This window comes from Haematobia irritans, chromosome 3 (assembly GCF_050003625.1).
Source record: "Haematobia irritans isolate KBUSLIRL chromosome 3, ASM5000362v1, whole genome shotgun sequence".
NCBI classification, from domain to species: Eukaryota; Metazoa; Arthropoda; class Insecta; order Diptera; family Muscidae; genus Haematobia; species Haematobia irritans.
The window spans coordinates 166,479,978-166,494,664 of NC_134399.1; the positions used below are offsets into that span (position 1 = coordinate 166,479,978).

The following is a 14,687-nucleotide window of genomic DNA, read 5'->3' on the forward strand; positions in this document are numbered from 1 at the left end:
TAGGACTGTTTGAAAACCGGACACCTTAGAAAGGTAGACTATTTTCGTAAGGTGTTTGGTATATTATCACATTACAGGTAACATCTTATAAGAGAACAACTCCCAAATGTGGACAAAATTTAGGCGACCGTAAATGTCCACTTCTGAGTGGTTTCACTGTATATTTTATTTACACAATAGGTTAGGTTAGGTTAGGTTAAAGTGTCAACCCGATTAAGATTCAGGCTCACTTAGACTATTCCAGTGTTGCCAGGTTAGGGGTTTTCCCCCAAATTTAGGGGGTTTTTCACGTTTAGGGGGATTTTTAGGGGTAAAATTTATTTGGGGGGATTTTTGGGGGTAAAAAATTATTTCAGACCTTATAAAGTGGAGCAATTCTCAAGCAAATTCGGAACAATTCTAGCATGAGTTATGAGAAAAAAGATGCGGAAAGTCAACAAGAAGATCCTAAATACAAACAAGTATCCAATAGCATTATTTTCGTTAGGTTTTTTAAACTCTTCTGTTGAAAGGGCATTTTTAATATTTGACAAAATTAAAAACAATCGTATTTTAACTCTTAAAAAGCTTTCAGCTGCTAAGAAAGAAATAAGCATGAAAAAATAATTTCCTCAGGGATGAAATTTTAAACAAACGAAAATCTCTTTTGTTTTAAAGTATTTTCTTAAATAGCAAATTTTATTTTTTATTTACTTCAAACGAAAAAAAAAAATTAGCATCAAAAGAAAACTTAGTTTTTCTAAAATTTCGTTTCTCAGGAAAGAACTCTTCTTTCAGGATATATATTTGTGTTAAATTTAATTTTTAAAGTGTATAACTACAGGATTTTTTCCACGTAATTTTGGGGCCACTTTTTGTACTTTTATATTCTGAAATTTTTTGGGGATTTTTGAAAAAAGCTTAGACCAATTTAGGGATTTTTTTCTTAAGATTTGGGGGGAAGAATCAAAATTCACCTGGCAACACTGGACTATTCAGTCCATTGTGATACCACATTAACTAAAAGTACCTATTACATATAGGCACTTCTAGTTTTAACCGTTGAACCTTCCCGATTATTTTTCTTCGTTGAAGCAACCAGATTGTTCCAAAAACATTAGCAGACTGCTTAAGTTAACGTTTTCCAGATCCGCCAGTAATCTGAAGCTATATGCTCCTAAAAGTTGCTTGCGCTTTACACAAAATGCAGGACACTCACACAAGAGGTGTTTAATTGATTCCTTTTCCTCCGCATCATGACAGCTCATACAATAGTCATTATACTTCGCGCCTATAGTTTTTGCAAAATCGCCTATCAGGCCGTTATAGACTATATCAGGAGTGATATCTGACGTCTCGAGAACACTAGCATATCTAGTGTGCGGTTTAAATTTAAATGGGGCCATATTTGCTTGGTGTCGTTACAACCCTTGCAATTCTCCCATCGAACATTTGCCATCATAACAGCCTTCTCACGCAGCATGAGCTTGCAGGTAGCCAGGGGCATACCAACAGATTCTAGTTCCTCTGGAATATGTAAGGTAGTCCCTAGCCTTGCCAACTCATCCGCTTCGCAGTTCCCCGGTATGTTCCTATGGTCAGGCACCCATATTAGGTGAATATTGTACTGTTCAGCCATCTCATTGAGAGCGTTATAGGTCTAACCACTGCCGTGTATAGCCAATGCACAATTTTTCGTTTTAGTCCCCACTTTTTTCCTATTGCTTTTTTGCACGAGTATAAAGCTACCGTTGCTTTTCTCGCCCTTTCTTCAATATTAAGCTTAAAGTTTAGCTTCCTGTCCAAAATAACGCCAAGGTATTTTGCACACTCAGCAAAGGGAATTTCCATAAGGAAATGGGCCTAACCGTGGGAGTTTTTCGATCTTTTCAGTACATGACTAATTCTATCTTTGAAGGATTTACCCCAAGACCATTGTCTTTCGCCCATTTCTCAGTTATCCGGAGGGCCCTGTGAATAATATCTCTTATTGTGGATGGGAATTTTCCCCTGACTGCTAGAGCCACATCATCTGCGAATGCCACCACTTTTATCCTTTCTTTTTCTAGGGTAACCAGAAGGTTATTTATAGCAACATTCCAAAGAAGAGGTGATAGAACTCCTCCTTGGGGAGAGCCTCTGTTCACATACCTTTGTATGTTTGCTTGTCCTAGTGTGGCTGAAATACGTCTCTTCATTAGAAGTTAGTCTAACAGTCTAAGTATACATGGATCAACATTCAGAGTTGTCAGTCCATTTAATATCGAGCTCGGATTGACATTATTTAACGCCCCTTCGATGTCTAGAACGCCACGTTTGTGTATTCTTTGGCAGATAGTGAGCTTTCAATAAAGCTGGCTAGTTCATGTAATGCGGTCTCAGTAGACCTGCCCTTCGAGTATGCATGCTGTCGTTTCAAGAACAAACTTGAATCGATGCTAGTTCTAAGATAAATATCTATCATCCTCTCCAGAGTCTTAAGTAGGAATGAAGATAAGCTGATTGGTCGGAAATCCTTCGCCCTCTAGAGAGAGGGCGAAGGACTTTTGTTTCCCTCCACTTTCCTGGGATATATGATAAGTTGATACATCCTTTATAAATCGCCGACAACCAGGGGATAATTTTGTCAGTCACTGCTTGTAACTCCGCCGGAGTAATTCCATCAGGTCCGGGGGATTTTAATGGTCCAAAGCTATTTAACGCCCATTTTATTCTAGATTCCGATACAATTTCCTCGACAGGAAACGACCGCTGAGCAACTGTGGCACCGCCAGAACATGGTTCAACCGTCTGATTTCCAGTACAATGTGTGTTCAATAGTACCTCCAATGACAAAGGTTGGGGCATCTCCCTTGTTGCAAACTACCAGATTAGTACGCAAAATAAACTCTATTAGCGACTCTCCCGACTATCGAAAACCTTTTTTCGGATGGTTCACGTGTAATTTACTTTGCGTTGAGTGACTTACCCGAAATTATTAGTTGATAATTTCACTGCAAGTAGAGGATGCTGATGAGGAATCCGAAACAGCAGTCCATCCAACCATCTTGCGGTCTAAAGCACTTTGTCCAACAAAATTTAACAAACATACTTTTCCTCTGTAGTTTAGTCAACGCTGAAATCAAAACAACAATAATGGTTTCACTGTATATATATATGGCCCCTGAGTCATGCGTTTGCCCTTGATATGATCTGGGAGTCCAGTTGGAAGTATCATTACATGTGGCAATTTTTGTTGAAATGGATTGAGTTTTAGACATCTGTTAACCGGATTTCGTTACAAAACTCGAAACCGTATAGCGAAAAATACACATTTTTTGGTTCTTCGGTTTCTTCAATAAATATGAAAAGAAGGTCCAAAATTGTGTGTATTGTACAATACGCTGATGACTTTTACTCCAACATCCACCTTCAGTAAACCACTATTTTCTGCCGAAAGTTTCATAAAAACAAACAAAACTCCATATCAATTTTTTACGTTATAAATTCAAAAAAATCATAACATTATATAAATTAACTGTCATAAAATTAACTGTCACGCTACAGTTCAGTCCAACATTCACTCAAGAAATCTTACGACGCTATGGTCACAAGGTAATCAGTGTCCGTATTGAGAAAATTTAATATATTGTAACATTTAGATTACTTCAACAATTTGTTGTCGTTTCAATCAAGAACAGTATTCTCACACACATACATTGGGGTAATTTGAATTGATAATATTACCTGTCAGGTACCTTACATCTTTAATAGAGCTTACAAAACCTCGAAAAGTATCGCTTTGACGTTTATAGAAGGACTTCATGGGTTAATATAAGATATTTGGCTAATGTAAAAAATTATAGCATAGTTTTAGGAGTTTGTCAAAAGTGAAACTCACCACTAAGCTAGACACACTTGCATATAACGTGGAATGTTTCGAATCGTCGCAACATGTTAATTTCGAAAACTATCAATATCCCATCAAACATTTTGGGTGTTTGTTTTAGCGTCTCAAAAATATCAAGTTTTTTTTTCAGATACACAATTTTAAATACCATTGATATTCAGCAAGAAAATTGGAAGCTGTTCGAAAAACATTTCTTTTTAAAAGCATCCCGAGATCCTCTATCAATTGTTTTCCACTTCCAATGATGCTCTTTTAGACCAGTCTTAGAAAATACACTATTTGTAGGTTTAGACTCAACATTTTGGACAAGTAACAAAAAGTAAAACAAGTATATACAGCAGTAAGTTCGGCCGGGCCGAATCTTAAAGACCCACCACCAGGAAAAAAATATTATATTTTACTTCAAAATTTCAGGAGGGTTTGATGACAGATATTCTCCCAAGCAGAGCAGTTCAACAAGTACACTTCCCGGTAAGGTAAATTTAAAGATTTTACCTATGAAGACTATATCAGATCTGGAGTCGGAGTCGTAAAAATTTTGCTCGACTCCGACTCCGACTCCGGCTAAACCAAATTTTTTAAAACACTTCACATATTTGTAACTAAGCAAGTTTTTACGCAAATTAGTTTCCATTGCGTTATTCATTCGATCAATGTACAGCATGATTGTAAATGAAAATCAACTTCCAATTACGGCTATCTTTTTATGTTTCCTAGAATGTTTGACTAGCAGATGGGCTGGATCGATCCATTTTAATGCCCATATCAATTTATTTGAAATGTTTCGAACAATCGATATTATTTTTATTTTATTTTAAGGCAATATACATATGTGGAATATTGGCAGAAAATTTTTTCAAAGTTGTTTTATTAGAAAATTTTGTCAAAATGTTATCTCTATAAAAAGTTTTGTCAAAATTTTATTTCTATAGCAAATTTTGTCAAAATTTTAATTATATAAAAATTTTATTCAAAATTTTATTACTATAGAAATATTTTTATACCCTGCTCCACACTGTGGAACAGGGTATTATAAGTTAGTGCATGTGTTTGCAACACCCAGAAGGAGACGAGATATATACATGGTGTCTTTGGCAAAAATGCTCAGGGTGGGCTCTAGCGATGTCCGTCTGTCCGTGAACACATTTTTGTAATCAAAGTCTAGGTCGCAGCTTTAGTCCAATCGACTTCAAATTTGGTACAAGTATGTGTTTTGGCTCAGAATAGATCCCTATTGATTTTGGAAGAAATCGGTTCAGATTTAGATATAGCTCCCATATATATATTTCGACCGATATGGACTTATATGGCCCCAGAAGCCAGAGTTTTACCCTTATTTGCTTAAAATTTTGCACAAGAAGAACAATTAGTACTATAGTCAAGTGTGCCAAATTTTATTGAAATCGGTTCAGATTTAGATATAGCTCCCATATATATCTTTCGCCCGATATGGACTAATACGGTCCCAGAAGCCAGAGTTTTACCCCACTTTGGTTGAAATTTTGAACAGGGAGTAGAATTAGCATTATAGCTATGCGTGCCAAATTTGGTTGAAATCGGTTCAGATTTAGATATAGCTCCCATATATAGCTTTCGCCCGATTTACACTCATATGACCACAGAGGCCAATTTTTTTCTCCGATTTAGTTGAAATTTTGCACAGGGAGTAGAATTAGCATTGTAGCTATGCGTGCCAAAATTGGTTGACATCGGTTCAGATTTAGATATAGCCTCCATATATATGTTTTTCTGATTTCGACAAAAATGGTCAAAATACCAACATTTTCCTTGTTAAATCGCCACTGCTTAGTCGAAAAGTTGTAAAAATGACTCTAATTTTCCTAAACTTCTAATACATATATATCGAGCGATAAATCATAAATAAACTATTGCGAAGTTTCCTTAAAATTTTAGACTTTCCTTACTTGTTAAATGTATGTATTTGGGACAAACCTTTACATATAGCCCCCAACACATTTGACGGATGTGATATGGTATCGAAAATTTAGATCTACAAAGTGGTGCAGGGTATAATATAGTCGGTCCCGCCCGACTTTAGACTTTCCTTACTTGTTTTCTATAGAAAATTTAGTCAAAATTTTATTTCTATAGAAAATTTAGTAAAAATTTTATTTCTATAGAAAATTGAGTCAAAATTTAGTTTCTATAGAATATTTTGCAAAGTTTTATTTCTATAGAAAATTTTGCAAAATTTTGTTTGTTACACAAAAATTTATTAGAAAATTTGGTCTAAATTTTATTTCTACAGAAAATTTGGTCAACATTTTATTTCTATAGGAAATTTTGTCAAAATTTTATTTCTATAGAAAATTTAGTCAAAATTTTGTTTCTGTAGAATATTTTGCAGAATTTTATTTACTACACAAAAATTTTTCTAAAATTGTATTTTTATTGATAATTTTTTCAAAATTTTATTTCTATAAGAAAAAATTGTCAAATTTTATTTCTACAGCAAATTTTCTCAATTTTTTTTCTTACTGATGCTCACTGATACTCACTGCTATAAAAATGTATTCAAAATTTTATTAATATAGAAATATTTTTTTCTATATAAAATTTAGTCAAAATTTTACTTCTATAGAAAATTTAGTCAAAATGTTGTTTATATAGAATATTTTGCAAAATTTTATTTCTATAGAAAATTTTGCAAAATTTTGTTTGCTACACAATTATTTTAAATTATATTTCTATTGATAATTTTTTCAAACTTTTTTTTCTATAAAAAATTTTGCCAAATTCTATTTCAACAAAAATTTTATTCAAAATTGTATTTCTATATATTTGGTCAAAATTTGATTTCTATAGAAAATGTTGCCAAAATTTTATTTCTATAGAAAATTTAGTCAAAATTTTGTTACTGTAGAAAATTTTCCAAAATTTTATTTCTTTATAAAATTTTGCAAAATGTTATTTACTAGACAAAAATTTTTCCAAAATTGTATTCAGTGAGCATACAATTTTGGAAAAATTGCTGCTAAGTCGAAAGCTTGTAGAAATGACTCAAATTTTCAAATCATAAATGCATTTTTCGAAATTGTCTATACAATTATAAATATTTCCCAAATATTGCCCGAGTTTTGTAGAAGTCTGATTTGAGATTTTATCAAAATGTAGATCTAAATACAAAGTTGTGCAGAGTATATTATAATCGGCCCGCCCGACTTTAGACTTTCCTTGCATTTTTATTTTTCGTTAAAATTGTGTTACGTCCCATAACGTTAGATTTAAATTTTAAGTACATAGATTTTGTAGAAGTATATACAATTTTGTCTTCAGATTCAAATTCATGCATATGGAAATATAAACCTTTATATAGCTCGCAACAAATTTAAAGGATTTGAGATAGTATCAACAATTTTGGTCCACAAGTACATATACTGTTGGTATATTCTCATATTATGATGGGTATTTATATCATTATTTTATTTTTTAAACATTGCCATAAATTTGAAATATAGAATTCAATTGGCATCTAATGTGAAATTAAGATCTTTTTTGGCACACATAAATAAACACGATTCTTTATATCGTCCACTTACGGTACCCCCACAATAGAACTACAAATTAGTGGTATTAAAATGAGATTTAGTTATATTACCCGGAGTCGACTCCGGAGTCGGAGTCGAGCTGATGAAAAATGCTGGAGTCGGAGTCGGAGTCGAGCAAAATTGGCTCGACTCCACAGCCCTGGTTTCTATAAGCCCAAGAAGTAAAATCGGGAGATCGGTTTATATGGGGGCTATACCAAACCATGGACCGATACTCACCATTTTTGACACACCTCTTTATGGTCCTAAAATACCTATAAATTTTCAATTTCAGGCAAATTGGATAAAAACTACAGTTTCCTTAAGTCCAAGACTCCAAGTCGGGAGATCGGTTAATATGGGGACTATATAAAAGCCTGGAACGATATAGCCCATCTTCGAACTTGACCTGCCTGCACACAAAAGACGAGTTTGTACAAAATTTCAGCACGTTTGCTTCATTATTGAAGACTGTAGCGTGATTACAACAGAAAAGGCAGCCAGACAGACAGACAGACGGACATGGTTATATCGTATTAGAATTTCTCCCTGATCAAGAGTATATATGCTTTCGTATAGTCGGAAATCGACATTTCGATGTGTTACAAACGGAATGGCAAACTTATTATGCCTCCACCATATAAAAAAATCAATAAAAATAAAATTAAAAATATCACGCCTGTGGGGTTATGGTACCAGGCTCTACCCCCGGTGGGAGCGGAAAAGTTTTTCAAATTGTAAAAATTAGATAATAAGAAAATAACAGGTTGGCTGATAAGTCCCCAGTCTAACATTTTTTTGTCAAAATTCGTTTTTATTATTCAACATAGTTCCCTTCAAGAGCGATACAACGATTATAACGACCTTTCAATTTGTTGATACCATTTTGGTAGTACTCCTTCGGTCTTGCTTTAAAATAGGCCTCAGTTTCGGCGATCACCTCTTCATTGCAGCCAAATTTTTTCCCTGCGAGCATCCTTTTGAGGTCTGAGAACAAGAAAAAGTCGCTGGGGGCCAGATCTGGAGAATACGGTGGGTGGGGAAGCAATTCGAAGCCCAATTCATGAATTTTTGCCATCGTTCTCAATGACTTGTTGCCGCGAATTCGACCTTCAAACGCTCCAATAACGCCATATAATAGTCACTGTTGGTGGTTTTTCCCTTCTCAAGATAATCGATAAAAATTATTCCATGCGCATCCCAAAAAACAGAGACCATTACTTTGCCAGCGGACTTTTGAGTCGCTGTCCACTGTCGATTGGACTCAGGAGTGTAGTGATGGAGCCATGTTTCATCCATTGTCACATATCGACGGAAAAACTCGGGTGTATTACGAGTTAACAGCTGCAAACACCGCTCAGAACCATCAACACGTTGTTTTTGGTCAAATGTGAGCTCGCGCGGCACCCATTTTGCACAGAGCTTCCGCATATCCAAATATTGATGAATGATATGACCAACACGTTCCTTTGATATCTTTAAAGCCTCTGCCATCTCGATCAACTTCATTTTACGGTCATTCAAAATCATTTTGTGGTTTTTTTTTTTTTATGTTTTCGTCGGTAACCACCTCTTTCGGGCGTCCACTGCGTTCACCGTCCTCCGTGCTCATTCCACCATGCTTGAATTTTGCATACCAATCAATTATTGTTGATTTCTCTGGGGGCAGAGTCCGGAAACTCATTGTCGAGCCAAGTTTTTGCTTCCACCGTATTTTTCCCTTCAGAAAACAGTATTTTATCAAAACACGAAATTCCTTTTTTCCATTTTTTTTCACAATAACAAAAGTTGCTTCACAAAAGACGCTCTATCTCACAAACTAATTGACTTACAGACGTCAAATTTTGACACGAATCATTTGAAGGTTGGTACTATATAAAAATAATATGCATTTAATACTAGCGACGACATCTATGTGTCAGACCGGGGACTTATCAGCTAACCTATTAAAAGTGTAATAAAAAATATTGGTAAAATAAAAATTTTAATTTCTTCATTCAAATTAACTTCCGAAACACAACGTCTAAATAATCAATACAAAGGAACCAAAAATGGAGTACTTCCGTCCTATGACAAGCCCATGTACAATTCATTGGGGATGATCCAAACCACTTCCAGATCACAAATTGGGGATCCAAATTACTTTTTTGTAACTTCCCGAATTTAGAATTTCGACTTCACTTAAGGACTTTGGTACACCGAAAAAAATTGAAGACACCAGAAAAGATAGGTTATTTATATAAATATTTAAATAAACTAGATTCCAAACGGTTGTATGATAAAAACAAGTAAGTAAAGTCGGGCGGGGCCGACTATATTATACCCTTCACCCCTATGTAGGCCAAAATTTGTGTTACCATCTCAACTCCTTCACATTTGCTGGAAGCTATATAAAGGAGACAATTTTTTTACTTCTACAAAATCTCTAGAATTAAAACGTAAATCGGCTAACGCTATCCAGTTAATAATTCCCCAACTCTGGTGTACGTATATATGGGAGCTATATATAATCTGAACCGATTTGATGTTTGATTTGACATGTATAGTTAGAATAATAATTCTGCTATCTATGCGAAATTTCACGTATGTTAAATGGGAGTATAACTTTGGTCCCCTGGGCATATTAGTGCAAAGTGGACGGAATATATATATGGGAGCCATATCTAAATCTGAACCGATTTTGACCATATTTGGCACATACAATAGTATCCTTAAAAGTTCCGCTTATGCAAAATGTGAAGTAAGGCAGGGCAAAACTCTGGCTTTTGAGGCCATATAAGTCCAAATCGGGCGAAAGACATATATGTGAGCTATATCTAAATCTGAACCGATTTTAACAAAATTTGACACACTTAACGATACTATTAAACGTACCCCTTGTGCAAAATTTGAAGCAAATCACGACAAAACTCTGGCTTTTGTGGCCATATAAGTTCAAATCGGACGAAAGATATATATGGGAGCTATATCTAAATTTGAACCGATTTCTATCAAATTTACCAAGCATTGGTAGAATGTCAATTCTACACTGAAAAAAAAGCATACCCGGTTCCAAAGATTTTGTCTTTACCTTAAAAAATTTGGTATTGATTCCGAGCCAAAGAAGCGGAGAATACAAGTAAGGATACTTTTAAGCAGGGATCCGGAGCGGTCCATTTTTTTCGCTCCGCTCCGCTCCCGCTCCGGAGAAAAAAAAAACCGCTCCGCTCCGAGAAAACAAAAATCGCTCCGCTCCACTCCACGCTCCGCTCCGCTCCTCTTCGAGAAAATTATAGTACAAACATTGTATTATTTGTTCAATTGAGTTTTATTTTATTTAGAAAAATCGGGCGGTACATATATGGGAGCTATAGCTAAATCTGAACCGATTTCGATGATTTTTTGCACATATAGTTAGTGCTATAGAAGATTACATTTCGCCAACTTTGAGTAAGATCGGTTGATAAATAAGGGTTTTATGACCTAATTTGACAAAATCGGGCGAAACATATATATGGGACCTATATCTAAATCTGAACCGATTTCGATGAAATTTTCAGACTTAAAGGGTGATACAGAAGATTATTTTGTGCTAAATTTGACGACGATCGGTTAGTAAAAAAAGTGCAACGTGACCCCATTTGTCGAAATCGGGCAATACATATATCTAAATTTGATCCGATTTCTTCCAAATTCAATAACGTTCGTCCTTGTGCCCAAAAAAACTCCCTGTACCAAATTTCATCAAAATCGGTTAATAATTGCGACCGAAATCCTGTGAACAACAAATACATGGACAGACGGACGGGTGGACGGACGGACGCCAAGCGCTAGATCGACTCAGGAGGTGATTCTGAGTCGATCGGTATATATTTTATGGGGTCTAAAATCGATATTTCTTGTAGGCACATTTTTTGGCAGATCAAACTTATTATACCCTAACCACTATGTGGTTTAGGGTATAATGACTTTAAAACAATGTGTTGAAATATTTTATTAATTTTGAAGATTTTTTCAGAAATATTAAATCCATTTTGACTTCATTAAAACGAAATTTGCATTCATGTTAGGATACACATTTTTATGTCGAATCACTTAGCTATAAGGACAAACAGACTTCATTGAAAAGTTTAGAGACTTTTAGACAAGGAAAAACTTTTTTTTCAGAGAAATACGTCTTCTATTCTAAGCAAAATTCGTATTCGTATTTTAAGCATGTGAAATATTTGGCCTCCCTACAATATTCTTTGCGGTGCACCATCTACTATTTAATATGTGACCAAATTTATGAAAATGGACCAAAATGGACCAAATTCTGTGTGGTCTGACCATCGGACCAAATTTAAAAATTAGAAATCTTTTGGACCAATTTTGGTCCGATCGGACCAAAACGGCAACGCTGATTGGAATTGAAAGTATATACACAGAGTAGAAGTAACTACTCTCCGAAATTTGTTTTTGTTTTGCAACAGACGTAGAGAAGAGGTTTTGTTATATTTGTAATGTGTGTGTGTATGTTTATGTTTGCAACAACCTCCATCGACATCAGTCCGTGGTATACCTACGAATATTCTTACTCAGATCTAGTGTTACCTAATTTCGCTTTTTTCCCCTTTATTGTATAATAAATGTATATGCGCACATTTTTCAACCAAAATTGAAACTATCCATAATTTTTATTAAATTTTCGAGAACTAATATAGTAAAGCAAATGTGAATGAAAACAAGTAAGTAAAGTAGAAAGTCGGGCGGGGCCGACTATATCATACCCTAAACCACCATTACAGAATTAGTAATCATAAGCATTTGTAGGGTAACATATAGGTCTGGGAGATAAACCGCAGTTACATACACTGAAAAAAATCATACTCGGTTCCAAAGATTTTGTCTTTACTTTAAAAAATTTGGTATTGATACTTTTAAGACACAATTCTTTTTAAAATTTAGGTTTTGTGTACTTGCTTCTAGGAAGCAAATTTTAATTTTTCGCTTTCTCAGCTTTTTTCTTCATATGCTATCAAAGTCCTTTAAAAACGAGTTAACGGCAACTTTATTTTCCAAATTAGGACTCGACTTCCAGTAGAAATTATGCTATGTTTGAAGCAAAAAACTTCTTTAAAATAAAGTTTTGAAAAACATGTCCTATATTTGAACGATTTTTTGCTTTGTAGTCAAGATGCAAAAAGACAACAAATTTAAAGACAATTTCATTAAATTTAAAGAATTTTTCTGAATTGTTAAAGTCAAGTTGACCTTAGCCTATAAATTTTTTCTTTCATGTTAAGATACCCATTTTTAAGTCAAATCACTTAATTATAAGGACAATACGACTTCATTGAAAAGTTTGTCGACTTTTGGACAAGGAAAAAAACTTTATTTTGGAGAAATGCGTCTTCTATGCTAAGCAAAATTTGTATTCGAATTTTAAAGACATGAAATCTTTGACCTCACGACAATATTTTTTTCAGTGTATTTAAGAAAATTAAGAGGTACATGTCTATGGGTGCTTTGTGTCAATCTGACTATAGCTCATAGTCAATGTTGCCAGGGAAAATGTTCGGTTTACCCTACAAGGACAAAAAAAGTTCCCTACTTTCCCATACATTCCCAAACAATTTTCCCTACTATATTTTTCGTTAAATTTAAAAAATTTTACAAAACAAAAATGGTTCTAAGTACTTTATTATCTTAAAACATGAACATGCAACGTATATAACTTAGAATATACATTTGTATTACCACCACGGTTGCCACAGTTGGTAGAATTCTACCCAAATTAGTAATCTTTTTTGTTAAATCTCTATAAAAATAAAATTTTTGAAAAAGTTTCTATAAACATTTTTGTGAGAAATTTTTCCATAGAAATAAAATTTTGACAACAAAGTCTATAGAAATAAAATTTTGAGAAAAACTTCCACAGAAATAAAATTTTGAGAACATTTTTTTATAGAAATAATATTTTGACAAAAATTTCTATAGAAATACAATTTTGACAAAATGATCTATAGAAATAAAATGTTGACAAAATTTTCTACAGGAATAAAGTTTACCACACATTATTAAAGATCAAGCCTTGCCGGCTTCTAATTTCCTCCTCTAGAGCCACCAAAATGTAAAAATTATTACAAATTATGTTGAGTGAAAATGTCCTACATTGTGGCCCTACGTCCCTACAAGACGCTAAATATTAGAAAAACCCTACATATAGGGAATTTCCCCTACTTCTAGCAACACTGGCTGTGTTGATATTGCACCTACGGTGTTAGTATGCCACTAATATTGAGCCCATTATTAAAAAAGAGAAAATCGTTAAATTAGTGTGGGTAATAAATCAAAATTTGTAAAAATCGAGCAATATTCTTATGTAAAAGCTACAAGTACGTATAAATACGATCGGGTAGTACATCATAGTTTGAAATTTGAGTAACATTGGTTAGTAAATAAGAGTATTATGGCCAAATTTGGGAAAATAGAGCGATGCATATATATGGAAGCTACATCTAAATCTGAACCAAATTGCATAATATATTTCGGGTTCGATTAATACCACAAAAGGTTACCTTGTGCAAGATTTGAGTAAGATCAGTTAAGAAATGAGGCCTGTATGGTCAAACGTAAGGTTATTAGGGGCGAATTTTTCAAAAGATTTTGTCTTTACTTTAACAGTTTGGGTATTAATTCCGAGCCAAAGAAGCGGAGAATACAAGTAAGGATACTTTAAAGACGTAATTCTCTTTTAAATTTTGGGTTTATGTACATGCTTCTAGGAAGCAAATGTAATTTTTCATTTTTTTAGATTTTTTTCGTCAGTTGTTGTCAAAATCCTTTAAAAACGAGTTAACGAGTTATTTTTTTCCATATTAAGACTCGACTTCCAGTAGAAATTATGCTATGTTTCAAGTAAAAAGCGTCTTTAAAATAAAGTGTTGAAAAACATGTCTTATTTTTTAACGATTTTTTGCTTTGTAGGCAAGATGCAAAAAGGAAACAAATTTAAAGACAATTTTATTAATTTTAAAGAATTTTTCTTAATTATTAAAGTCACGCTGACCTTACCTCAAAAATGTTATCTTTCATGTTATGATACACATTTTTAAGTAAAATCACTTAATTATAAAGACATTACAACTTCATTCAAAAGTTTATTGCCTTTTGGACAAGAAAAAAAACTTTATTTTAGAGAAATGCGTCTTCCATGTTAAGCAAAATTTGCATTCTTATTCTAAGGACATGGAATCTTTGACTTCACGACAATATTTTTTTCAGTGTAGAAAACTAAAATATTAAATATA

At 33.9% G+C, this 14,687-nt stretch overlaps 1 protein-coding gene across 1 annotated transcript in view; it reads right to left on the reverse strand.

The window, feature by feature from the left end:
• The window catches only part of LOC142230726 (uncharacterized), a 260,167-nt gene that overhangs the window by 153,703 nt on the left and 91,777 nt on the right, over positions 1 to 14,687 (reverse strand). The window lies entirely within an intron of this gene.